The sequence below is a fragment of the Egretta garzetta genome, unplaced genomic scaffold (genome assembly GCF_000687185.1).
Source record: "Egretta garzetta isolate BGI_Z169 unplaced genomic scaffold, ASM68718v1 scaffold1, whole genome shotgun sequence".
Taxonomy (NCBI): Eukaryota; Metazoa; Chordata; class Aves; order Pelecaniformes; family Ardeidae; genus Egretta; species Egretta garzetta.
This window is the reverse complement of record NW_009258542.1, coordinates 1,690,059-1,716,107: the sequence shown is the minus strand read 5'-3', so window position 1 is coordinate 1,716,107 and position 26,049 is coordinate 1,690,059. Positions and strand designations below refer to the sequence as shown.

Below are 26,049 nucleotides of genomic sequence, written 5' to 3'. Positions count from 1 at the left end.
GCTTCAGCGAGGGTCTCCGGGGAAGCACCTGAAAAAGGAGTTGTAACCGTGACACCTTGTATCGGGATGTGTCAGACCCAGGAAATTCCGAACAAATGAAATTCAACACTTGGAAACACTGTGACTACAGGTGCCTTGCTCAGTTGCTCAGCTGCTTTTATTTTTTTTATGATCCCAAAATTGGTAAGTTTTGCAAGAAGCTTTTTCTGTAATTAGAAGGACACTGGAGGAAACCACCTCTCTCACTACAAAATCTCTTCTCAATTTGCTTCTCATTCCTTTCTTCTATATTTAAAACTTTTTTTTTTTAAAGAATTAATTTATGCTGGGATATTTATAGCAAAAAATGCAAGCATCCTCCGGGGAGCTAGAGGAAACCCATTGATAAGGCAGCCCAAATGTTTCTCCAGAGCTCTCTGTGTTCTCCAGCTGAAATTGGAGCCTTTCTTGTGGCAATGAATGAAATTTGGGGTGAAGATAGACCAATACCAGGGTAATATCAGGATTTTAAGTGTACCTGGCACCATCGTTACGGAGCAATGGTATTATCGGTATCCTGCCTCCTCCGCCCTCTGCTCGAGTCGGGCTGTGTACCAGATCACCATATTTCAGGCTGTTTTGCAGACCCACCTGCAGCCATGGATGGGATTGCCCCTGTGAGTACCGGCCTGCTTTTGCTGCCTGGAGCTCCGAAATAGCTTGTGAGAATTAAGGAGTCTGTGTAGAAAATGAAAACTAGGTTTCAGGTTCACAGAAAGTTTGTTTGTTTTTTCTTTTTTTTTTTTTTTTTTAAATGTTTTATGCAATCTGATTTTATGCTGATTGAGGAGCAGAAACGAACACAAGAGGCAGGTTCCTTTGAGGCACCTGACACAAGGCTTTTCTGTGATGAGATGCCCACGACTGCAATAGCTGCTAACCAGGTTTGTAGCTGCTCTTGCAAGGGTGAAATTGCTGGTCCTGCTCATCTGAGCTGGCAGCTAGGAGGGGTTTTAGGGTTTGGGGTTATGGCCAGTCCCACCCTACAAGCGACAAACCTGCAGTTCTGTTCCCTGAGAAAGCTGCTTTGGCTGGAGATTTTGGAGCAGCTTTGTCCCATCTGCAGAGCTGAAGGAAGATGAACATGCCCAGGACTCCCCTGATTTCAGGTTTTCTGGAAAGCCTGTTTTGATTCTCCGACCTGCTGTGCTTTCTAGGAGCTGATAATTCTAATACCAGCATCAGAAACATTTCTTTCATCTGTGCCCAAATTTTTGCAGGCGGTCAGGAAGCCGTTTAACAACATACGTTTTGAAGTCAGTATACCAGTGCATATCACGTATCAAAATATCCTCAGAAAATGTGGAAGAAATACAGAAAAACTATACAGCAGGGCAGGGGAGAGCGTTCAATGCTAGAAAGCATCTTCAGAAGGTGGAGACTATCTCCAAATGGCATCTAGGTGGTCACCTGGCAGACAAAAGGCAGAATCGCCATTGTGCCAGCTAAAAGAGACTATGGAATAGTTTGCAAAAAGAAGTAAAAAGTATAAGGAGAAATTATATTTCAGTACCCTCAGCCTCCGGCAGGGACACCCATCAATAGGAGTTCACGCCCCGGGCCAGACACAACCCAAACCGAAAGAAATAAATGCAGATTCGCGCACCGAGGGCGTCCCAGCCGTAACGCTGGAGGGCACAGCGAGCCTGTGGTGCCAGCTGCCTGCCCAGGCCCCCGCTGCCTGCAGGGCTGCCCGCGCTGGAGAGTGGGCAAGGGGGGAAAAAGAGGAGCAGGGCACGGGAGGTGGTAAAAAGGCTGACGGAGGGTCCTCTGGGGTCTGGTGGGAGTCATCCAGGGGAGTGGCGCTCAGCCTGCAAGGAAAGAGGTTCAAAGGTTCAAAGAACCAGATCTTTCCGTAGTTTTCATTCCTGTAGAATATTTAGGTATTTTGTCTTATCCCAATTCAGACTGAAATGCTGGAAAATCTCTTGGTTCTTTTTTTTATTCTTTTTTTTCTTTTTTCCCTAAATATTTCTACTTGGTATTAATTTTCCCTGCCTGCTTGGAGTGCTGATTGTAGCATCTAAAACCCTCTGCAGGGCTGGGGAACTCTGCGCTTGTTCTGGGTGATGTACACTTAGCACAGGAGAAACCTACGGCCAGCATCCAGCTTCTGCATTCCCTGCTTTATTACGTGTTCTTCATTCCAACATCCTATTTCCAGCCTTTTTAATAGGCGGACTGTGAAGTGCAGAGCTATCAGCTGGGGGTTATGCAGGTGGGGGTTGCGTTTTGAGCTATGAGAGCAGTAGAGGTTGGCTGCGGCGGTTCGCTCCTGGTGGGGATTCTGCATAGCCAGGGACTCCAGGGGTGTGGATCTGGACAGCTCTGGGGATGCTCCCGTTGTGGCAGCCTCCAGCTTCCAGGAGGAAATTGAAAACATTTTCTACCAAAGGTGCTTCCTTTGCAAATGTTTATTTGTGAATGGCAAGGGCTGTAATTTCTGTTGCAGGTCTGAGGAGATGCTTGTTTATGTAAAAGGTATTTATTTTAATTAGGAACCTCACCGGCTGCTTTTTTCCTCTATTTGCAGCACGTTTATCCCCAGTGCTTGGAGTTACTCAGGCCGAGCCGGACAATCGGCACCTGGGGTGCTGGTTCAGATGCTGGCAGGCGTCTGCATCTGAGAATAAGCCCTGAAAAACTGCTCGGCTTCAAGCTTCAGGCATCGCCGCCACCTGCAGCGGGTTCTGTAGCTGGACTGGCAATTCGAGTCTCTCCCCTCCTATTTTAATTGTTGAAAAGGAGGGAGAGAAACCAGCACACTTCTCTATGAGCAGCCGCTTAGGTCCCCATGGCCCATCAGTCCATCTTCTAGCAGGGGCTCCTCAACAGCTCTGTTCCAGTAAAACCAAACGTGCGAGCTCAGCTCCATCACAGAGGTGAGCACCTTAATGGTCTTTAATGGTTTTTAATTTGTGCATTGTTAGAAATAGCTTTGAGCAATACACTTGCTCACTCACCTCGAGTCTAATTCCCTTGGCCATCAGAGATTTTACAATAACTAGATTTGCTCAAGTGTGGAAATAGCTTGGAAGAAATTTGTAGGGGGAAAAAAAAAAGGCAGAGACAAACATTTATTCACTTTATTAAAAGTCATAAAAATACAGAATAAATACTTTCTCCAAAATACATAAATCTATAAAACGTCATATAATTTAATTGACACCATAGAAACAAATTCACACTGATCCAAACGTTCCTATCATCACCATTAGCTTTAGAAAAAAACATAAAACATTAATTCTTTAAGTGGCATGTGCCCAGATCCTTACAAATCTTTAGTTACCAAATTTACACTGATCTATCAAAGCTGCAGGTAGAGGAAGACCTCAGGATGTGGTTCTCGGCGCCTGTGAAAGATTTTGGGCAGAGTGCTAAGCAAACAAATCACGGTGATCCTGTACGCGCGAGCACAATGTTCTTGTACTCCTTGCTGGTAAGCGAGATAGATATATGTCGAAGCTTAAGCAGAGCTTAAGTGGTGGAATATTGTGTGACTGACTTTTGCAGTTCATCCTCATCTGGCTTCAAAGCAGTGGCAAAGCCAGCTCTGTTCTAAAAAAGTTTTGCTCGTATAATTATATTGATTAACCCTCTTTACTGTAGATGGGTATTAAAACATGGAGATTTTCCCAGTATAGCCATATAGCCATACCAGTTCCCTGAGCTAAATCGCCTATTTCAGTAGTATCAGTTGTGTCCTGGTTTAATGGTCTGTACACGTTCTTGCTCTTCTAGGTGCGTTATAGAGAATAACACCCGTTCCGCTGAAGTTATGCAATGCCAGCAAAACTTTCCAGCAGACATTTGACCTTAAACCTGAGAAGTTACAGATCCTTGCCCATATTGCTAGGGTGCGTGTGGTCCCCTCTGCCACTGGGCCACCCTGGTCTTAAAGAAAGGCAAAGGAAATATATTCGGATCACATCTCAACGTATCACTCGGTGTTCATGGCGTGCGACACCCATGGGGCTGGTGAGATACGGTGCGCAGTGTGCACCAGCCGCTTCTGCTCGCATCCATCTTGCTTCATTCTCACTGTGACTGTTCAGAAATGAATTTGACATTTTCACAAGAAACCTAAAAGTTTTATGCCTAGTCAGGTCCTTCTGTACTACCCTGTGCTATTTGCTTTATGAAGGATTTAAATTTTCATCTACAAATATGAACGACATTTCATCGGTACTTTCAGAGATTACATGCCAAACACGAACGAGTGCAGTACCACTGAAACGGACATGTGCTCTGTCAGATTTGAACACAAGGGAAGAGTACTTTTAAAACAAATAAATATTTTGCTCCTTGTTTAAATTTACAGCTATTCTAGAAATTTATAAATCTACGTTCTTGTGGTTTTTGATGCTTTTCGGATGAACGTCATCAGTTTTTCTATGAATATTGTTGCATTCCTTCTTTCTGTATCACATTGCCCCTGAAAAGTTAATCAAGAAAATTAAATTATTTAATATTTAATTCTCCTGTAGAGCTTTTAAATCTTGAAATCATTTTATAAATGATATGATTTTCCTTAAACCTTAAATATGCTGATCACACACATGAATCCTTATTTTAGAGGTGAGTCAAGCTGAAGACTAGGGCAAGGGAAGGGTAGAAATGTGAAGTAATGCCAGGATTTCTTCTTCCATGGACTCAACACAGGTGAGTACAAAAATTATTCTCTTTTATAGATGTAAGGGCTTAGTTATAAAATGTGATCCATAATTCATTACATCTCTGCTGTGTTATCTCTGATATACAAGAAATAAATTCCTACCTCTTCTGCCAGGCTTGGTGTGAGCGATTGCTTCAGTCTTTCAAATTTTTGGAAAAAAACACCAAATTTTTTCATAGCTGGAATAGTTTTCAACTGTTCCATTCCTTCAAAGATTGTGCTGACACAATTCACATCCTACAATGGAAGAAACAGCAAAACTGAGATACCAGAATTTGTAACCGTGAACTACAATAAGTTTATTAAAAATCATCTTGAGCTACGTCCAGCTGCCTGCATGGCAAATAAATTGTTACTGACTTTTGGGCTCCTATTTCCACATGCCTCAGGCAAACAAGCTTGACTGATGTGCACATTCATTTACTCTGCAGACAGAAACCTGGCAGATGATGGGTTTTGCTAGTGTATGTTTATGAAGCATATAAATATTGAAAGACTTAGCCCTATCCCTTCTGCAGCCATCTGATGACCAGTTTGATTTCTTACATCTGCTCATTTTGGCAGAAAATTCTGATTTTTGTCTTCAGTTTGGATGTGAGATGCTTTCTGCTCCAGGAGCTAGAACTGTCTGAACCCAAGTGAAAGAAAATAAATGAACCTGAAACTACCCGAGACGTTAACCTCTGCGACAGCTGACATCTGCGTGCTAGAAGAGATGGGGACAACAGTCACACTTCCATCTCATAGCCCTGTTCGCCTTGTCCCGTCCCAAGGGCGGCCATGCACCGGGCACACTGCTCCTCTTCTACAACGCGGTAGCTCGCGTTTGTGTCAGAGACCTTACGGTCTGGGCCAGGTGGCCAGAAGGGCTGGAGGGGTTACAGGATGGAAGCAAAGAGTGACGATGGTTGCAACTTGTTGATGTGGGCTTGTTTTGGAAGAGAGCAGCTAAACTCCTAGGGAAGGGAAGGAGAGGACGCTTCCATCAGCAACAGGAACAGATGGGAGAGAAGCGTAATGGGAGAAGAAAGTGATGAAAAGAGAAGCAAATACTACTCAGCGAAGGTTGGAGGAAATGCAGACAGCTGCTGAAGGGCTGCATCATGCCCGTGAGGTCCTCGACCAATGCGTGGTCTTCTGCTAGTCATTCCTGGATTCTGCATGACAAGGAAGATAATTTTTCCCGCAGCCTTGCTTGGGAAGCTCCTTGCTTCTGCCACTGATGAACAACAAAACACAAAGACACTGGGAAATTCTCTTTCACCTCTGTATCCAAAGCGTAAGTGAGAGTGAAGCCGCTCTCCTCCCTGGAGGAGAGACGGGCACCGGTGCAGTGGTGGCAGCGTCGGGGACCTCGGCAGGGAAAGGCACGAGCGAGCTGCTGATTTCCTGAGTCTGTTTTCCTTATTAAAAACTTGGGGCTAAGCCCAGCCCAAGCCCCAGCCTGGGAAGAGAGCTCTTCCAGACAGGACCCAGAGAGAAGTGACAGAGCTGGGACCTTTACACCTAATTTACAAGGAATGGGCTGGATATGCCACCAAAAAAACCCCCCACCCTCCCGTAGCTATCTCCTGGCACAGATGTGAACTGTTGTGCTCCTTGAATAAACTGATGACTCAGAATGCACTCCCACAAATAGCCAGCTGGCCGTGATCTTATCTGAAGAGCTCTGTGCTGGGCTGTGGTCTCTTGATGAGACCAAGTTTCCAGTTGATGCACAGCAGAAAAAAAAGCCTCATTAGCAGCATCTGCATCAGGAGGAAGTTGTTTAAAGTCGGCTTGCAAAGAGAAGAGCCTTTATGCCGAGAGGGAACGGGAGAAATGTATTGGAGATGCGAAAGAAGCCGGTAAATGCATAAAGGGGAATTTGATCTTTAAGAGAGACCTCCTTCACAGACGCAGGGCGCCTTGTTCATGGGGCACTGACACCATCCTTCAGACAAGGTGTGGAAATGCAACCATTTAACCCCCTCACTGATGGTAAAGGTATAAAAAGCCATTTCTAAAGGTAGACTAAACAAAGTAGACTAAACAGAAGTATTTTTGCAGATGGACAAGCAAGAAATGTGAACGGGTTTGTTCTTTCCTTTTTAACTGTCCTTTGATTCAGAAAATCACTCTGTGCGTGTGTGTTCTGCAGATATACAAAAACATAGAACAAGAATATTTGCTGTCCTTGGCTACTTCCACATCACAGCATATTTTTCTGTGACTCAACGTTGGATTGTTTTTAATAACATTTTATATCTTACAATAATATTTAATATCTCTAATAACAATTTACATCTTTGAATAGCTACATCTAAAATCATTGTTTGTTCTTAAATACCAATAGAGTATTTTGGGAGATAATAATTTTAAAACTATCTCAATTTCCAGTGACTAAATTTATGAAAACATTAATTTTATTTAAAAAGCAAAAGGAGTTTTACTTACGTCTATATTGACTGGAGTTTCGATCCTCAGATTCTGAAAAATAATGTATTAATTAAGCCTTTCAAATATCACCTTCATTAACACTAATAAAATAAAATGTCACTTAAATAGAGTTTGACTTTCAAAAAAGGGGAATAGGCAAGAACAAGACGTTTCCAGTATATTGAATTTTAGATTAGTAAAGTGGAAGTTGAATTTACCTGAGTATCCTTTGCCATTGCCTCACACATCTTCTGTAATAATGTCAGTAATTCGGCCATGCTGCTTATTTGGGGAGCAGCAGAAATGCCTGCAGCTAGCAGAAGAAGGTAGAGATGGGTCTTCATCCTCCCGATGTGTTCAGAGAACCTGTAAGAGCTTCTGGACTAGTCCTCTACCATTTTATGGTCTCTCCTCAAGGAAATAACAGTCTAGATTGATTTTTGAAACTGATAGGAAAAAAAGGCCATTTGTTGAGACTTTCTGGAAGAGAAAGGTTCCAGTAAATTTGGTGTTTAACCTTGGGGCACACTCCTTACCCAATCAGCATTTCCATGGAAGTAGGTAGTAAAGATATGAGGATATGGCCTTCAACAAAAACCAGTAAAACATAGACCGACCCAAAGCGTGACCAAGCAGTTGCCATCTCCACGGCACTTCTCTAGAAATCAGAGCTTCTCCGGTAACAGCGTGCAATCTTCTGATATGCAATAGGAAAAAGATTGTGATGTAAGAAAAAAAAAAAACAAACCCAAAACCGGCAGAGAAAATATGTGGGCCATAGCATTTGTACAAAACCTGTGGCAAAATTCTGGCAAAATGCAGATATTCTATAAGAATGAATTAATTCACAGCAGGAGAAGCCATGTGCTGGAGCAGAAGGGTGGCCCTGGGGAAGGGCAGAGCAAAGTGGCTCCTTTTGGGTGGGGAAGGAGGGATGCAGGATGCCCCCAGGGTGTCAGCCTGGACCCTGTGGGCACAGTTGGGGACCCAGGGAGTTGATTTTGTGCCAGGACAGCGGTGGCCTCACCAGCCAGGAGCTGCCAAGGGGTTGCCCACCAGGTTTGCGAGAGTCACATCTAAGGTCTTAATTCACTGAAGGCGTTACAGCTTGTTATCCAGCCACATTAGCCAACTCTGTGACTTGTGTTCCCCTCTTTCCTGGAACCTGGAAAAAGACCCTTTTGATGTCTTTTCAAAAAAAATGGGGTTATTTTTCAAAAAGTGCTATCATTTGCTTTCTACTTTAGGGTTCCAGCGAGAGCAGCATTCACAGCGGCAGGCGGGCCAGCCCCGTTTCTGCTGGGTAGGAGCAGATCTGCTGGCTCCGCTCTGCATGGCCAGTGGCTCGCAGCCCGATGCCACAGCAGTTACGAGTAAGTGCCTCGTTATCTCAATACTTTGAATTAGGGAAGTCAAAAGGCAGTAGTGGTTGTGTGGCTCAGCTCAAGCCAACCCGCAAGCTGATTGCTGCCCACTTTGCTATACCCAGTTTGTCATCTCTAACAGCAATAGCGGTTTATTTTCGCACCATATGCTTACCCGTAGAGCTTTCTCATGATGCAGCTCCAAGGATCGTGTCCTTGCAGGAGTATGGACTCTGCACCGGCACATCACTGGGAGCTCTGTGGAGAACCTGCCTGGTGCTACCAGTGCTACCTCAGGCTGAATTTTTAAACCGTGAAGCTGAAAATACTAAGTCCCATTCTTGGTCTGCGGTGTTTTTGGTGTTTTACAGCTTGTTTCTTTTGGTCTCCCACAAACTGATGCACATTTTTCGGGCAAATCCATCCTTGTCTGGCACCTGGGCTGTACCTGCCAGCCAAGCTGAGGTTTGACCCCACCACCGGAGACCTCCATGGGCAACTTGGTTTTGAATTCCTGTGGGACCTCAAGGCTGGTTGGGAAACCTCTCTTTTTCACCTTTTCCTCGGCTGACGGTTGATCCATCCCGTACCGCAGTGGTTCCTGTCCCCGCTGCGAGGGATCTCCCACGGAGCTGCCTGCTGCTGCCGTGGTGTCCCCCCCCATTCCCACCCCCCCACCTCGGGTCTCCCTGCACCGGGGCCGCTCGTCACAGAGCACATCTGTCTCCACTTCTGTTCCTGGCCTGCACAACTGCTGACAGATTTTATGCCTCAGGCCTTTCCTTTCCCCCCCTCACTTGCATTTGGGATTTTCAACCACTTCTGGAGAACCCTAGCACTGTCCCAGAACCTTGTATGAACTGTATGATTTTTTTTTTTTCCCCTTGGCAAATTTTGGTTTATTGCATTCAGGAAATAATTCCCAGTTCCTGAGAATTATGGGGTGTTTTTGTTGCACGTATCAGCAGCACGAGCTGGTCTTTCAGCAGGGCTTTAGCTAGCTCCCAAAGGAACAAGACTGGTTCTTCACCATTGTGTGACCACTCTGTTTTCTTCCAAAACCATTTTACTTGGCAATGCAGGGGTTTTTCTTTTCCTTTTTCCCCTCCCTTTTAATTTTCCTCTACTGCTTGAGATAACAGAACTGCTGAAGTGCTAGGTTTTCTCTCCAAGCTGGCTTGGTGTCCTTACACAAACTGTAGTCGCATCTTCCAGCCTCAGGTTCGTTACTGTTCAGATGGTTTTGTTTGTTTTTTTTTAACAGGCAAATGCAGGGTTAAGAAGCTGAAGGACAATGTAAGAACAAAATGGGGGAATGTAAGCAACAGGTCCTCACCTTCTCGATACTCTACACCTCTGATCCCTCTAGAGTTTGTCTGATCTGTGAGTATGGGCAGAGCGAAGGCACCACAAACACTGACAGCATCGGTAAGGATAAGAATAAGAATAAAAAGAAAATATTTCTGAAGACAGTCTGGAGGCTGGAGAAGAAGACAGTAAATTGAAATCCAAACTGTTGGATTAATCCAAAGTGCCCGAGTTTGAATTTGGAACAGTGAGGAGTATGGAAGTGAATATATAATATAATTAATTAGTGAATTAATGAATTCTGATACTAATGAAATAGGTATTTCAGTGGGAGTCAGGGTGTGATAAGCAATGTCTATGTTATGGCTGATTTAGGAATATTATTGAAAAAAGAATCAGATGATGCTACAAATGTGAAAAAAAAGCTGTCCAAAAATCTGTGCAAGGTGCTGCTGATGGCAGAGCTGCAAGCTGGGATCATCACCCAGGACAAGGGCTTCTCTGCATCAAGAAACGGTGATTCCCGTGGGTACGTGCCTGCATTAACAGGCTTGACAGACTTGGTGAATGCCTTGTGTGAATTGAGCAAGTCGGTCAGCCATCGCAGCATGCTCACCAAGCCCGTAATGGGCGAGACTAATGCTGAGCTTGCTTAAGCATGAGCTTATCTGAACCTGCTTGTGGCTGAGTTGTGTTGCCAGCACCTGAGTGGCTGTGGGAGCTGCTCAGCGCTCGCTGCCTGGTCCCCAGTGCAGGGTTGATCCCCCGGCTGCAGCAGTGCCATGAAGCCCCTGTGGAAACCACAGCAGCTTGAAACACTGTGGTGCCCAGAGGAGGTGAACCTCAAGTGGCACATGGGAACCAGTGAGCCATCATGTGCTACTGTTGCCTCCATATCTTTTAGTTGGCATCATTAGCTGGAAGCTGCAACTGTTTGCAGTAGCTGGTTTTGCTCCTTCATCTAGATAAGCATGAAGTTATGATGCTCAGATAAGGCTTCTTCGCTGGTGTGAGTACATAACGCAGCATGGATGTGGTGCAGTAGCTTGTGCTTCTCCAGCCTGCCAGGCTCACGACAATGGAAATTTCTGAAAACCAGGAACAGACTTCATTTCCTAGACCATCTTTCCCCTGAAGACAGCAATATTGGCTGCTCGAAGCCACCTGCACTCCTCTGCCAGGGCAGGTCCCAGGGGTGACGGAGGACTCGGTGGAGCAGCGCTGCAGGGCGCAGGTAGCTCCGGGTGCTTCGGGGTAGGGAGCCCTCTGCCACCCCATCCCCCCATCCCCTCCTGTCCTGAGGTGACAAGAAGCGAGGGTTGTCCGAGGGGGGTCTGAGCCATGTCTGGGGAGGGGGTCCGAGGGGTGTCCTCGGGTGCCCCAGCACTGCGGGCCAGGGCGTGCAGCCCACAGGCACTGTCAGAGGGGACACATTATGAAACGGCGCGTGGGTGTTTCGGTGTTAAAAGGGACAACTGTGTGGGGGTAAATGGAGCCCTAGGGCAGAGTGACATTTGTGATAGGCTCTGCGTTGAGTCCTTTTCCTCCCTTCTCTGAAAGGGCAGGCTAGATGATGAGGAGATCATGGGGCTTTGGAGACCGTATCTTGTTTTTTAAATCCTCCTTAATAAATGGGCAGCTTCTGATGAATATAATCTCACAAAGGGAAACTACATTCCATCAGTTAACCTCACTAGTAAATGTTATGTCTCATTTGTTAAAGCTAAGCGTTTCCTGGGCATCTCTGAAGTGGCTGCAATGCCCCACCCGAGCAGATGCTCTGTGGTCCTGTATGGATTTCAGCTGCAGCCAGTCCAGGTATTTTGTATGTCTCATTTGTTAAAGCTAAGCGTTTCCTGGGCATCTCTGAAGTGGCTGCAATGTCCCACCCCAGCAGATGCTCTGTGGTCCTGTATGGATTTCAGCTGCAGCCAGTCCCAGGTATTTTGGCCACATAAAAAGCTGCAGCTGTGGTTTGTGGGAACCCTTCTCTCCTGGGAAAGCAGTGCTGCTCAGGATTGCAGGGTTTGCCGCCTCCTGAGCTGTATCCAGCCCAAAGCCCAGGGACGAGCCGGTGGGGGCCAGGATGGCTCCCCATCACCAGCTGTGATTTCTATTACAGTACGAATATGCTTTTACTAACCTGCAGAAATGCTCTGAAATGCTTTCTCTCAGTGGCTATGTTTCAATATTTTGTGCTGGGGGCTTAGTTTAAAGCAATCCAGCTGAAACGGAGTTTTCTGTTACCGTGGCAAATTTTCTGATCCCAAACTCCTGGGGCTGTAGAGACTCTTTTACCTTTAGTTATGCTCCTCTTCCAGACAGTGAGAGAGAAAAGCCAGGTAAGTGCAAAAAGCAGGTCACTAGCAGGGGATCTTGAGTCATATTCACAGCATTTAGGGACTCCATATGTAGCTATTTGCTGCCTTCCACCATGCATTCCCCTTGTTAGGGTGGCTGATACAGCGAGGGACAAACGCATCCCCAAACCCAGGCTGGGATGCTCCAGCAGCGAGCAGAAACCTTGCTTCATGCAGTGGAGATAAAAGGTAAATCCCTGAACTTTGTTCTTGCTATAAGAGCATCCCAAAGTAGTGCTGCTCCACACCTCTGCTACAGAAACCGCTCTGCTGCTTGTTCAAAGGCCAGTCCCAAGCCAGGGAAATTGAGAAATTTTATAAAGAACAGTCTTGACCTAAATTACACAAAGTAAAATATTTTCTTAGGAAACAGGCTGTTGGGAGGAATGTTTACAGTTCTGTAACAGTCCGTGGGAGTGACTGCTTTCTGGAAGCAATATGCGCAATATCTGACCAGATATTCAGGGGAGAAAGGTTTTAACTCTGCTTGGGGAGATGGGAGTTTGCCAAGCAGAGGTGGACTGGGTCAGGGCTACACTGGGAATGATGCTCTGGCTGGTTCTTACAGTGTTAGTCTAAACTTAGTATGTAAGGTTTATTAAATAGGTACTCATTAATTAATGTATGTAATTTATTAATTATGTATTACCAAATACACCACAAAAGCATAACGGATTTTAAATGTAAGGACTAACCAAGGCTTTTGTTTTCATGGATTTTCCCTTTCTCCAGGCGAAGTGATCCATCGCAAGGAATGCCTGGTTTGCCAGTCTCCTCGGTGGTGTTAAAAGACACCTGGAAGAAAAGAGAAAATGTTGCCCAGATGACCTTGATGTGTTTATTGGCAGCCCACTATTGCTGCCGCTTAAAGGCAAGCCAGGGCAGAAGTTGCTCAGGTAGGTGAGGAGAGCAGCATGGTCCCTCGCTAGCACCAGACACCATCCCCAGTGGGCTGCCATCAGGTGCCACCCAAAGCCCAGCTTGGCCAAGCACTTGCACAATGTGGGACACTTCCTACAGAGGAAATGAAGGGCAGAAGAGAAGAGGAAAGCCAGGGGAAGGAAGATGACCCAGAGGAGCCAGCTGTTGCTCAGGTCTCAGCCAAAACTAATGGAAATGCAGATGTCCTCTGCTGCTCGTTCTCTGTCCCAGTCTGGAGCAAAGGCATGACCACTGGCCAGCCCAGGCTGGACTTCTCAGCATCATGGGGAAACATCAGTGGGAATGGTAGCCAGCATAGTTAAAAAAATAAAAAAATTCTAAACCGTTATCCTGTAACTCCCTGAAGTGCCGAGGCAGAGGAGCAGTTGTGGGATGCTCACCTCTTCGAATCTCAGCAATTCCTTCTGGCAGCTTTAGCATCTCTTCTGGGTCCTAAAATCCTCTGGCTTTCCTGGCCAGAAAATGAAACTGGTAGCAGCTCAGCAACCTGTGATTATAGATCTTCCAGCTTAAACAATTCAGTATATTTGTAGTGTTTTGTTTCTTTGTTTTCTGATTTTTATCATGGGAGCGACACGCTGGGTTTCAGTTCCCACACCAGACATCACACTCTGCAGCAGGAGCCTGCCTCAGCGCCGGGTGCCCTCCGCATTCAGCGAGAGACCTTCCCAAGACCAGGCTCTGCCCGGGTTTGGTTTTTTTTTTTTTTCCCTATACATCTTGAAAATGAAAGCCTTAATGGTTTTCCTCTTCACCCGCAGCAGTGAACAGCACTGCATATGTTGAATGTGAATTTGAAAGGTTGCACAGCCAGCCTCGTAACTTCCTCTGCCCTTGCATGTACAGCCTTTCCCTCCCAGGGCTCCCAAAAACCTCATTCCTCTGTCATGATGAGTCTGGTTTGAAACAGCACCTTTCCTTTCTCTTCTGAAATGACTTTTCAATAGGTTGGCCAAACTGCAGACAGATGATGCGCCACACTGGCAGCAGAATCCCTCTGTGCACCAAAAATCCATTTCTCCCACTCAAGGTATTTTTAAATGCTCTCAGGGATTCCAATTTGTCTTACAATCCTGGCACGGGTATTACTGAAGAGCAGATAGCATGAAAATAGAATCACGGGTGCTCCTAGCTCTGTTAACCTGTACTGATGGAGGTGGTAAAATGTTCCCAGAAAAGCAAAATGGAAAGCAAACAGATTTCCCTGCGCTCTGCCCTGCATGGATGGACCCGCTGCAAGGTAACGTGAAGGAATAGTGGAAGAACACTCTTGTGGGTATGAGCTGAACTTAGGCAAAGTTGCATGAAACTACTTTGTAATTAGAGCTCTCTTCTGCTTATTAGTTAATTAAGCTCCACTGTGGTCTTTTAAGCAGTCAGTAGCATTTGTCTGTGCTTGCCTCATGAGTTTTAGCCTGGCATCGGTGCGCGATATCATCCCCACCTGTAGGTACATCACATTATAGCTGACACTTTTAACATGTTTTAGCATGCTTTGGGAGGAAAGGTGAGTTTTTACGATGACCTGTAGTAAAGTTACAGTCACTCAGTTGGTTGAAAGGTATTTTTTTGTTTGTTTTGATTGAGTATATAGTTTCCGCAAACATCATGGTGAAACGCAGGCTTTGTTGCTATTTTTCAGTTTTATGCAGAAAGCTGGAATGAATCATAAAATAAATTAAAAAAAACCCTGATGCTCTCTGCCTTGCATCAATTTTAGCAGTCGTGCATCATTTACAGTTACTTGTGAAAGCTGTTGGTCAAGTACTTGATTCCTCCCCTGTATGGGTCAGGTTTCCCGGCTAATTGCATCTCCAAGATGCGCTGTGCCTCCTCAGGAGCCGTGTCGGAGAAGCACTGTTTAGAGAGGTATCTTCTCATGTTTGGTTCTTTCAAAACTTGATGTTTTGCTAAACCTCCGTCAGTGACTAACAGCACAGGCGTTGGCTTGTGGGACGGTGTCCTTTGCGTTTCCTCTTTACTGCTGTATTTATTCACTCCGGGTAAAGTTTATTCGTTTCATGACCCAACGGATTAGCCACTGTCGCACTGCTAATAACAGCGTCTGGATTCATCCTGGCTTTTCGCAGTCACCAAGAGGGGAATCACGTTGCTGTGCACCCTTTCATTTCTTTACTTGTCATGTCTTGTCTCTCTGTTACGACCTTCACAAACCTTCTGGGTTCCTTGGACATAATTATGCTCGATTACTTAGTCACATGGTTTACTTCATTGGCGAGGGTCTGTGACTTCCCAAAATACATCTATGCCAAGTATCTTTGACTTAAAACTTACTCAATGCCTAGCTGGGCATGTCCTCAAACCACCTCATGCTCCAAAAGCCAGCCTGGCAAATCCACTACATTTCATCTGGAAACCAATGCACACTTGCACCCATTAGCAAAAGTATCACTTTCCTCCGGCACTGCAGATTCTAGAAAAATGTCATATCTTTGTTTAAGAAATGTAACTCACAAATACATTCCTCACTTCATGAAAAATATAGCTTAAGGCAATCCTGAGAAAAAGCCCAAATCCAGCCTAAATTAGACATCCTTCGCTACCGCTGTTATTTCTGTTGTTACAATTATCATTACTATATTTCTACTGCAATAACCCCTGAGAGACCTGCTCAGGGGCTCATTTTGGCTTGGCACTGAGCTGACAAAAAAGAATTCCTCACTCTTTGCTCCAAAGTTTGAAGATAGCATGGGTTGAAATCAAATTTGGAGTAAGATGAAACCAAATTTGGAGTACTATGAAAATAAATGTGATCTGCTGTCACAATAAATACATTAATTAAATGAAGAATGCATAGCATGTAGGTATCCTGCACTGCAATTACGTTGTAGAATTTCAGGAAAACACGGTGATTTCAAACTTAATTACGCACGTATTTAAAAGACAGCCTTTTCTCTTTTTTTTTTTCTCCCACCTTCAGAAGACAAAGATTCTGGTAATTTTGTAAATATCTGCAAGAAGAGCACATTTGTGGATCAGCCTTCTAATCTGTGTTTTTTTTATTTCATTCACCTAGTTTTATTCAAGCCCTGACACATACTCCAATTATTATAGCGCACAAAACTCACAATAGAATTAATAATTTTAAGTTCTTTTATTCATTATCCCTGTGAACATTATGACTCTGTACAAATACAAAAGGTCTTTATAAATAAAATAAATATGTTAATACCTTCAATAAGACATAAATATCTGATAATACACATATAAAACATTCATGTTAAAGTTGTGGTGTCTCTTCATGGCGATCTGTGGCAGCTTTGCAGTAATCCCTCAGAACCGGCTCTAGTGTTGGGTGAAAGACACCTCCAACAAGCTGGGTTGCCGGCACCCATCATCAGGGCTTCCAGCAGTTCTCGTACAGCTCTTGAAAGAACTCCTCATAGCGCTTCAGGGCTCTCGGCAGTCGCATCTCGGTCATTGGACAGGAACGGTCTGTCTTGGGTTTCTAGAATAAAAATAATGACAGGTTAATGGTGATAATAAGGGAGAGAATAAAAAGCATATTGCTGCGGAGCTGTCGGTGGCTGTTCAAGGAGATATTTAATCAGGAGGAAAGAGAGATCTTCACGAATGAACGGAAAGAAGACTTTTGAGAATCGCGAGTATTTCCTCCTGGATGACTTTGCTTCTTGAGATGTGGCTTAGGGCCTTTTCTTTAATTAATCTCCCGGCTAATGACAAGTCCAGGATTCGTCTAAGGGTGATGCATCTTTTAGAAAACTGTGACTTCCATCCAGACTCTATGAATTTCAGGTAAGTGTTTTCTATCAAACCATTGCTGAGCAGCAGCCATAATGCTTACCAGTGAGAAATGAAGAGTGTACCGAGATGGTATCAAAATTTTACTATTGACTTCAGTTGACCGGGATGCTGAGTTGCCTGATTTCATATGTTTTGAAAACAAAGGAGCAGTCCATTCACAGGAATTTCACATTTTTACCTGTTAAATCACTACAAATAACTGATGAGAAACTTACTGTATGAGCTATCTTTAAAGTTGATATTATGTGGTCCATGTTTTTCTCCATCAGAGAAACGCGTGCTCTCACTTGATCACTCTCATTGTGAACTTTCAGCTCTTCTATGGTTCTTTCAAGTTGACAGGGAACATGGTCGCACTAAAAAAAAAATAATCAAACAGCAGAAAAATTACATTCTGTCAAATGAGTTAAATTTTATCTTTTGTTAAATTCAATAACTAACCGCATGCACAGCAGAAACAGAAATTGTCTCTTCCTGCTCTATTTCTGTACAGTTAGGGAAAGGGGTACTTTCCTATGTCTTCTAGGATTTGATAAAAATTACAGCAGGAGAGAAAAAAAAAGCATATAACATTAAAAAAAATCATTGTAAAGGAAAGACAGGGAAGAGTTGTAGAAGAGGACTAAAATCCATTGGGGTTGCAGTTTTATCAAAATCACACTGAGTAGCCTGAGGAGATCAGATCTGCTAATTGCCTTTCACAGCTACCATCTCCGCACGGAAGGACGGAAGCACTGTACTCTTCTGTCTATAAAGTGCTGCTCTTCACCTTCTTTAAAGTTGCAAACCCTAAACGTTTTTTCCTCTAAAGATAAGGCCTCCCAACAACAGGCTGCCTGTTCTTAGTTATTTTTTTATTAAGCTTTTTTCAGTTCACAGAGCCTGAGAAATCTGCAGACCACAGGCTGAAAACCACCGATCAGCAAGGCTGGGTGCAATAACTTGTCAAGCCTGCAAATCGTTTCCTTCGGAGACAAACTCCATTATGCTTTATGACTCTCAACTCGTCTGTTTGCCAAGAGGTAAGAACATTTTAACGTTTCCAGTACTAACTGTATTCACCACCTTCTTCTCTAAAATGACAGCAGGTCACATCCAGGGTCTGCACCTCATACAGTAATGTTGAGCACACACTCGGTATTAAGCTCCCTGTGAGAGCTCCTGAGATTGACTTCAGTAGGAGTACAGCCAAGTCTTGGAGGCCACGGTCTCAGAATTGGTTATTTATTCCCACAATGTTTTGCATGCGAGGGACTTAACTGAATTTGACAGAGCTGCTCATGAACGTACCATTAGCACGTGTCTTCCCTTTTTCTGAGATTCGGTCTTTTTTAGTAATCTAACTCTCTCTTTCTCTCAAGATCTCCTACAAAGCATCATCGTTTTCCAAATGATTAACAACAGCAGTAACAGAGAAGCTTTAAAAGCCTTACCTGAAATTTCCCGTCAGGTACTGGAACAAAGATCTAAAATTCAAGAAAAAGAAAATAGAGTTAGAAGCCATTTCTCTTCTAAGTGACTGCCACATTGTTAAGCATCTCTAACTACATATCGTCTTCATCAGGCTTTCTATTTCTGAACTTCCTTTGGGGAAACAATTGCAGCGCCAGCTTCTGAGGAGAGGTTGACACGCAGTGCCTTCAGCATCTCTAATTTAACAAACAAAATACAGGACACACAAACTAGCGCTGAAACTAGCCCAGACTCGAGTTCATACTTCCATCAAAAGAACTGTAGAAAATGAAGGAGAAAAGATAATGACCCACCTTTTTTCTTGCTAGATGCCTTAGAGCCTTGAAGTTTTCTTGAAATTCTTCTATTGCGCTGCCCGTTGAGCCAGATAAGCAGCAACTCAATAAGAGGATATAGAGGAACAGCATTTTTGCTTCCAGGAAAGCTACGTTTGATTTATGCCTTTTTACCACATGCTGCCTATATATACTCATGTACACCTTGAATATTAAATCAAAGGGAAAGTTTTCTCATATAGGAAAAGACACAAGAACATAGTGTGAATTATTATAGGTATTGTGGGATGCCTCAGTGGGGACAGGTTGGGGGTTTCCTTCCCTCTGACATCAAATAAGGGGAAAATACCTTTGTAGATAAGAGATGTCATTTTCTTACACGATATCAAAAACTCATCACAGGAAATAGGAGTATTCCTTGTATAACACACATCTTTATGTGGTTCTATTCTTACTTTTGTATCATGTAATCAGATAAATGGAGATCTGGAAACCTAAATAGTTCTTACATTCCACTCTGTAATATGACTTCCTTTGTTTGATAGGACTTTCTAACATAAACTGCACTTCAGGTATAATAAAAAATAATAGCAAATCCTTAGACCTACACAGACCCTAACACCACTTAGTGGTGTTTGACTGCTTTAGCCCTCCTCCTTCACCTTCGCTGTTCTGTGAAATTCAGCTTATAATACATAGCTGGGAAAAGCATGGGTTTAATTAGCAACAGCCAAATACTAAAAGCATGGCCGGCATCAATGGCAGAAATTAGCAGTCCTGGCGTCAAGTAAAAACCTTGTCCTTCAACGTTAGTGGAAAAACTCTATGTACTGAAAAATACTGAACTGCTTATACATGGCTACAAACTACTTTCAGATGCTTGGCAAGGGCTTGTGAGAGGGTAACAGTCACTCATCAAAAGGTTACAATTTTCCAGCAAAATCAAACAAATCACTCAACAATGTGAGAAGAGTCATCTGGTTTTCCATAGCTATCTGCTTGAGAGTCACAGAAACAAAGACGACCTTGTGCACATCAAATAATTACTTTCTCAATACATAATTTTATGAACAGCTCTGTTTAAGTCTTGTGGAAAACACTGCTAAACCAAACTTTAAAATATTTTTTTAATATTAAAATACCTATTCTTGTCCTAAAATTCAGGAAGAGAAGTATAACTAGAGGTTAAAAAAAAACCCTCTTGAGCAGATCATTTGATCCTGACTGAAAAAGCTCCTGAAAATCTTTTAATGTTAGGCTCATAGAGCATCCTATTGTCAGAGCTCATCCAAAGGAACACAAGAGGGCCCCCAGCTGAAAGTGTTTGGATCCTGGAAGAGCATGAGGGGAATAACGCAACATATACCTACATTCCTGCATAGAAATCGGCATTTGACTACTCTTAGAAAGTGTCTATTATAAACTAGGCAGAAGAAAAGCAGATCTTCAGAAAGGTTTCCCTTTCCTACAGTGTGGATATAAAGCAAGCATTTTGTTATATTTCAAAAATAGTGGTAGTTAAAAATTATTAGTATAGAAATTATCATGGCTATCATGTCATATACTAATAGATTATACATTTTATTATATTTAACAAGCATTAAAGGAGTAAATTATTATTCTTGCTATATTGGCCAATAATTTAATCTTTTAGGCTGTCACCAGCATCTGAATCACCAACAATGTCTTAGCTGTTTTTGAAATAATGACAAATTTTGCCCCAAATTGATCATACCCCTGGTGACATACCACCAAGGTATGATTTGGGAGAGGAACAAGATGCACATGATATTTAGTAACAGAAGACTTCTGTCATCATCCATGGATAGAACCATGGCAATTCTTTGTGTCACAGTATCAATGAGTCTTGCAGAATTTGAATAAAGAAAGAGTTGTGACATTACGGGAGGTACGTGGGAGTAGAATGGAAAAAATGTATGAAGGCAACATAGGATAAGTGTCTCCCAGTAAAATGCCATTCACCCAAATGCAGCAGAAATAAATGAGATTAATATGTAAGGTTCCATTTCCCAGCTGAGTGCAAATATCTTGGCCGTCAGAGTTTGCATCCATACTTATCCCGTAGGATAGAGTGAAATCAGAACTGACAGTACATAGGAATTAAAAAATAAAATCACGTAAATGAAGATAACACAGTGGTTAAAAAGGGGTCAAGGAAAGATGGGCAGATGGAGGAAAAATACTGATATAATATATTGCAAGGTAGGCAGTGCAGTGAGTGAAGAGCAGCATCTGAAACGATGGGGTGGACTGCAGAGAAGTGAGAAGGAAGACAAAATGTTTTGGCTCGGTCAACAGCTCTTGGGGAGACAGTTGGGTGTCTGTAGCATTCCTCCAGTCCTGACCTGGAGCTGAACTGAGTTTTCAGATCAGTGGGTGATAAAATCTACATCCCCCAAGTCTCTATAATGTGGAACATTAAGTTACACACAAAAAGCAATTTGGAGTAGTGAAGGCCAGCTCTTCTGATATGTTGGCCTTTAGAACAAGTTTGGAAAGAAACATGTTAAAGACGTAGAAGTGAATGGTAGAATAAGACAAAATGTAACACTGATTGCTGTAGACAGATCATGCCAGGGTGACCAGATAGCCTTGTTTGATAGGCAAGTTCATCCTTTAAGAAGACAAGGATCCTAGGTATGTGAGGTTTAGTAAAGCACTGTATGAAACGATAACATATTGGTTAATCTGGAGAAGATGTGAAAGTATTAAGTCAGATGAATAGTTTACTGGGCTATGGTAAGAGTCGTGTTGAAAAGGAAAGTTATTAGGCTGAAGTAGATAACTAATGGATGGACTTGAGATGAAGCCTCTGTCCTGCTGCCATTAACGATGTTGTTGACCAGCTGAAGAAGGAACTCAGACAATGGAAGAGCTTGGCTTGATTATCTGCCAAAACGAAGGCTGAGAATATGGGCAGTCTATAAAGAGGTTGGGAGATAAGAGCAGAAGATATCTTGGATACAGGACAACGTTCAGACAAATTCAAACAGAGAACACTCCAGCCACCAGACATTTAGGCTGGAAATATAGAAGTTTGTAACTGCTAATTGTTCTACCTAATGTTCCAACCATTTTTATGAAGGAGCATTGACAGATTTCTAGAAGAGCTGACATGATAATAAGTGTTGCAGGAGACTGGAAACAGTGACTCAGGTAGTCCCTTCTGCTCCTTAGCCTTTGACATTCGTACTTTCATATTCACAGATTCATATACTCTGAAAGGCTGATAACTGTGCTGAGTGTCAAAGGAGAGAGATCACAAGTGAAGAAATCATTCCCACTAAACCATCCCATCGCAGCATAAACACTGATTTAGAGAACAGATTTCATATTGGTGGGAAAATATTGTGTGTGAAACAGAAAACTCTTACCAGGAATTATGCCAATAACTAAGTCTCCTAATTAACAACTTCTGGAGAATATTCCAGAGGTCAGACTGGTTGCAGAGTCGGGATATGGTCTGTACATCATCCATCAGCAATGTGGAAAAGCATTGCCATGGAGAAAGCAGCAACAACAGAGACTGATGGCATTGTGCTGCTGAACTACTGAGTCATAAGGAGGCAGCTACCAGGCAGGCGAAAACACACAGAAGGAGCATAATCTAGTACCATCTCCCTAGAGGAGTTGTATTTGCTTCTGAAAGATGGGTATGACTTTTGTCTTTGACTTTGGCAATACCCTTACAGCCTGCTGTGCCGGTAACATCTCGGTGAAGTGAATACTAATACTCTTGTCTCAAGATCTGTAGTGGCCATAGCTGACATTTTGTGAACCTTTTTTGCACTCATAAAAAGTACGATTATCACCAGACTATGACCATAGAGAAAGCCTGAATTGTTAGCCACAAAACCACCTGCTGGCTGCCAGCTTATGATAAGGTCCAGCCTTACTTCACCTATCATTTATATGTTACTCATTTTAATCACAGATCATGCTGAGATTGAGTACGCAGGGCTGTCTTCCAAAGTTTGCCTCCATTGCCTAACCATGAACTTGACCTGACACAAGACTGCCTGCTTTGTTTCCCTCCACAAAGGAAGCACAATAAGCACCAAAATATGCCGGTAAAGGTATTAATCAATTTTGGAGCTGGCTGAAAGCATAGGCAAGTTAGATTCCCAAGACTGGCTGCTTGTCCAGTTTACTTATAGGTGAGCCTGAGATGGCTGCTGCCTGGACAGGGCCTACTGAGAAGAGGTGAAGATGTTCACAGCATCTGCAGCCTGTCCCTGCAGTTAGTCCCAGAGGGACTTCTGGTCCTTAGGAACAGGAGAAGAAAGCCCCAGAGAAGGGAGGAAGGGGAAGTCCTCCAACTTTTTTTTTATTCTGGCTGGACTTTTTTCTAACTGGAAGAGGAATAGGGGCTATGGAGTAAAGAGGAAGAGTTGCTTCTTGCAATGGATGCAGGAGAAGACTGGTACAAAGGGGCAGAGGAAGTTGTGGGCCCAAGAAAGAAAGGAACTTGAGCAGCCAAAGGGAGAGATCCTTTTCCCCACCCCCAATCACCTGGAATCTTCCTACAGTCCCCAAAACTGCCTCAAAACTCTGGTACTCCTTTCCAACCCCTCTGTAGACCTCAAAGTGTCTACGAAGTGTTGAGTAACCTCTGATTAAACAGTGCCCGATGGCACTGGCTGTGCAATAACTGGGGTCCACAGTCCACGTCTTCTAGATCTGATGATATACAGCCCTTGACCCGCTGGTACCCTTCTAATGCTCTATTAGGCAACTTCTTAATGCACTTTGTGCATGTGATCATTATTAACAATGTTATTTGATAATCTAAAATTGTGAGAGATTTCACTTTCTCATAATGGAAATAAAGGTTAATTGCAAAACTCCAGATCTGGCTTAGAATTTCGGACTTTCCTAACATTCAGGATTTTTCCTTGAATCCTTTTCCAAGACAGAATGGAATGTTGAATGTATTTAACAAACTATGCCAAGGTCATAAATGGCAGAAACCCAGCAATGTTAAAAGTTTATGTTTTCGCGGGTGCAAAGGAAAGGATAGAGAATGGTTGAGGACTTAACCAGAAGCAGATGAAGTTTTTCGTATTGCAGGGAAAGTGGTTATTTCCCCTTTCCCCACTTTCTTCAGTGTAAGAAAAAACTTTGACGTTTTAAAATTATTTGAACTTCTACTTCCTTATCCTAGTGAACATTGATAGGAACAGCAGCTCTTGCAGCAGTTTCTGTTATTATATCCGATAACGGATATGCAGATTATCCATCCATTTCCTGTTTAACCCTTTCAGATTTATTATTTCACGACAGTTTTGTAACTACTTGTTTTGCTGTTGAGAGCAGGATCTGTATTATCCTACCTACCAAGTGGTACAAAACGTGCACCCTTGCTAAAGGTATTAGGTCTGGTTTCATTTTTTTCTCTTGTTCTCTCCTATTTTTCTAAAAAAAAAAATAAAAAAAATCAGACTTAGCACTGGGACTAAGAAAGCTTATAAACCAGGTAGACTTGGTGGCAAAAACCCGCTTGGAATTTCGACTACGTTATTTATCATAGAATCACAGAATTGTTCAGCGATCTCCCTTCAGGTACATTCAGGGGGCATTTCTGAATGCTTTATCATTTTTCTCTAATTCAATTTGGAGCTGAGTTTTTCTTTGGGTTTCTTTCCGGATTATAGAAATTGCTGGAGCCACTCACCTAGAAGCATGAAGTTGCTTTGGTCAGCTGCCATTGAGCTGGCTGTGGAACAACGGAAGCTGTGTGCATTTAATGTGAAAAGCTGCTGCAATTTATTTTCACATTTTGGTAAGTCCAACAAAATTCACCTTTGTGCATGACACCTGTCAGTCCACAAGACAGATTTTGAGAAAATTATGAGCAAATAAAGAGTAGGTTTGGTAATGAAGGTCATATTGTTTCTTTACAAACAGCTTTCTGCCCCATTTCCAACAATTTTTGTAGGCAGATGTAAAATGTGGAAAAGAATATGCCATTAAGTAAAACATTTCTACGTAATGAGAGGCCACCTGTTTGGGTTTCATACTTGGTGCGTCAGAACGGTATTTGATCGATCACAATGACCTATGTTAAATTTCTAAAATAGGAAGCTGAAGTACGAGGGCTTAGTGCCCCCCAACAGCTGCCCTGGGCAAGAGGCGCTCTTCTGCTTGGCACGGCGTGGTGGACACACATTTCATCTGCTCTAACAGCACGTGTCTGTATCCCCAACGCTTTTTTGAGTCCTGCTAAGATGTCAACTTCAAAAAACACCTTATACCACTTAGTTTAGTCATTCTTTCTCTATTTTTCATACGGATTTGAAGGAAAGTTCCCCTTAAACCTAAATGGAGCAATCCTACAATCAGATATATGACTACACTTCATCCTCTTCCTGCACTGAGCACAAAGAGATTGATGTGGAATTTCTGCAGTTTGTATTCTAGATTTCCTACCAAGGAAGGTGAATTATCAGATCACATTAGACCTCAGACTTGTAAACCATTTCCTGACTCTCATCTGTCGCTGCGAGAGAGGGATGCATCACACTTATACTACCGGCAGCGTCATGGTGAACTACCACTCACCCACAGCCCCGAGGACTCATGCTGTTGCTGGAAATACTCGAGCACACACAGTTACTAACAGGACTGGCATGGCTAAGGCCAGCCAGGTAGCTATGGCAGCTCCGACGGTGCTGTGCCACCTTTTGGCACGCCGGTCGTTCATCCCATGCTGGCTCTGATTCAACAGCGCGTAACGGGGAGAATGAGCAGACATCAAAGGCAGCATCGGAAATGTGGTGTCTGAGACAGAAGCACCAAGCTGGATCACTGCGGGGATCCACAGATTTGCCTTGAAAGTGGGGCTCAGCAATACAGCCTCACCCTCCCCACAACTTAGTTACGCCCAGGTCTGTTCATCACTTCATCAGACTGTCAGAAAAAGAAAGGGGGCTTCTCTGTGGGGCGACATGCTGTTGCTCGGCTCCGTTTGATGATGGGGCTGGATGATTTGTCTTCCAACAGGAGACCTGTCTGCTCCCGGGGCAAGGGCTGGAGCCGGGGCCAGCTGGAGTTTTCCACCGCCATAGCTGCTGTACCAGCACCACAGGAGCACCGAGACATAGCAGCAGGCTGGAAACATTATTTTTCAACCTTCTGAAATTATTACTTTACTTTTTTGGTGTGTTTTTATTAAAAGCACTGACTGCTTCTAAAAGGGGTGGGAGGTGGGGAGGGGGTGGGAATTACTGGGTGCCACTTGGGGTCCCCCGGACTGGGCAGGCAGGAGAGGTTGGGGAGAGGGGCCACAGAGATGAGGAGAGGGGGTATGGAAGATGAGGAGCGGGTATGGGGGACGAGGAGCGGGTATGGGGGATGAGGAGAGGGGATGGGGATGAGGGGAGGGGATG

General features: G+C 43.6%; 2 long non-coding RNA genes across 4 annotated transcripts; both read left to right on the top strand.

Moving 5' to 3' along the window:
- The first annotated feature begins 8,444 nt into the window (after nucleotides 1-8,444).
- LOC118453115 lies at nucleotides 8,445-13,795 on the top strand. Of its 2 annotated transcripts, none has more exons than XR_004843062.1 (3): nucleotides 8,445-8,505; nucleotides 9,761-9,813; nucleotides 12,897-13,795. It is a non-coding gene; the product is annotated as an uncharacterized LOC118453115 (long non-coding RNA). The 2 variants fall into 2 exon arrangements; XR_004843063.1 differs by lacking the exon at nucleotides 12,897-13,795 and adding an exon at nucleotides 10,180-11,131.
- A 262-nt stretch (nucleotides 13,796-14,057) lies between these two features.
- On the top strand, nucleotides 14,058-20,041 carry LOC118453114. Of its 2 annotated transcripts, XR_004843061.1 has the most exons (4): nucleotides 14,058-14,136; nucleotides 14,900-14,975; nucleotides 17,765-17,914; nucleotides 19,898-20,041. It is a non-coding gene; the product is annotated as an uncharacterized LOC118453114 (long non-coding RNA). The 2 variants fall into 2 exon arrangements; XR_004843060.1 differs by having other exon boundaries at nucleotides 14,058-14,975.
- Nucleotides 20,042-26,049: the final 6,008 nt, after the last annotated feature.